Source organism: Cynocephalus volans, chromosome Y (assembly GCF_027409185.1).
Source record: "Cynocephalus volans isolate mCynVol1 chromosome Y, mCynVol1.pri, whole genome shotgun sequence".
NCBI lineage: Eukaryota > Metazoa > Chordata > Mammalia > Dermoptera > Cynocephalidae > Cynocephalus > Cynocephalus volans.
Genome location: NC_084479.1, coordinates 3,071,310 through 3,072,902, shown reverse-complemented (window position 1 = coordinate 3,072,902; position 1,593 = coordinate 3,071,310). Strand labels below are relative to the sequence as shown.

Sequence of the window (1,593 nt, the reverse complement as noted above, 5' to 3'; positions counted from 1 at the left end):
ATGTAGCGAAGATATTTGCCTACAGATTTCAGGAAGTAAAAAGCTTCAAAGAAAGGGATTTACAGATTGGAGCATAAGAGAATATGAGAATAAACTTTAGACACTCCCTGAGAAGCCAGATAAATATATTTTATTTTAAATGAGTAGATGACAACAACATTATGTGTATGTAGGAATTTCTTCAGGAAAGCTATTGGCAGCATTTCCAAAAAGTAAGGGCCCTCAATTCAGACGCTTTCCTCTGAACATTTGGCCACAGCCATGGGTTTCACTTGATTCAGCTGTTTTGTTAAACATGCCTCACAGCAGAACAAGCTGGCACTTACTAGTGAGAGTGTGGCAGTTATGATTCCTAGTGGAAACACATAGGTGAAGTGTTTCTTTGTTAGGCTTTCTTTTTCAACAGGAAAGCTAAGTGGAAAGTCAAGGGTGGTTTGGCCATAAAAATCCACGGCGAAATTCCAGGTCACTGTACCAGCCGTACAAACACAGCTGAAGAAAAGAAAGAAGGCAGAGATGTTGTAATAGGACTGGATAAAATCTGGGTATGGGGCCTTGATCCAGCTGATGCAAAAGGCTGTTGAGCTGAAAATCAGGACTGATGACTTCATAAAATTAGCCAACAATATCAGGTCCCGCCCATACTTAATTTCAGTCGAAATGGCCCAGGTTTCGTTGATAGTGCTGTGCATTGGAAAATCAACCATTGAACCAGAGATGTTAAAATTTTGAAAATAAAAAGCTTCCCAAAGTCCAGTGAATACGACGTGAACAACCTTGCTGTCAAATTACCATACGCGCCAGGATCTGCTGTTAGCTAGGGTTATACCAAAAACCCATGACATGTAACTAAAGAGGAGGCCTATCAGTTTGAAGAGCAGCTGCTTCATTTCAGAGAGACTGAAGATGAGGTAGGATCATCATGAAGTCAAGCCAGGAACACCAAATAGGAGAAAAAAAAAATGGTATCAGCCATGGTTTAGAGAGAGCCAAATATTTATGTCAGCCTTCTTGTCTGAAAGTATTAAGTATTCTGTACACATACTGGCCTTCAATTCATGTTCTAAATATTTTAGATAAGAATAAAACAATCCATGACCATGGTGGCAATATCAAATTGTAAGGCATTTTTTGGAGCACAATTTGCCAATATCTTTCAAAAGTTGAAATATTGTATGTTTTTAATGAAAACATGCATAGTTTTATAATGAAAAATGGAATGAACATGAACTCAGAGATCTACATGTTAAGCACAACAAACCACATCTACTTACATTTCTTACCCATCACTTGCTCACAATTTCACTTGTTGATATTAGCTTTGTTGTGGTACAACTTTTTTTTTTTTTTTTTTTTTTTTTGCTGCTGGTTACAGGCATCCGAACCCCTGATCTTTATCAACACCACGCTCTAACCAACTGAGCCTAATGGCCAGCCTGCAACTTTGAAATATCCTGATGTATTTTACCTAAAGCATATCTTCTGTGAAGCAAAATTTACATCATGAACCAACTTATTTGGATCTCTTGTCAGTTCACTTCAAATGTTGGGAGTAATTGGCAAGGACAATCAGAAGATTATACCCCTAGGGCA

General features: G+C 38.0%; 1 pseudogene; it reads right to left on the bottom strand.

Annotated features, from left to right (window-relative positions):
* Positions 1–227: 227 nt before the first annotated feature.
* LOC134368959 (uncharacterized) lies at positions 228–890 on the bottom strand (annotated as a pseudogene).
* Positions 891–1,593: the final 703 nt, after the last annotated feature.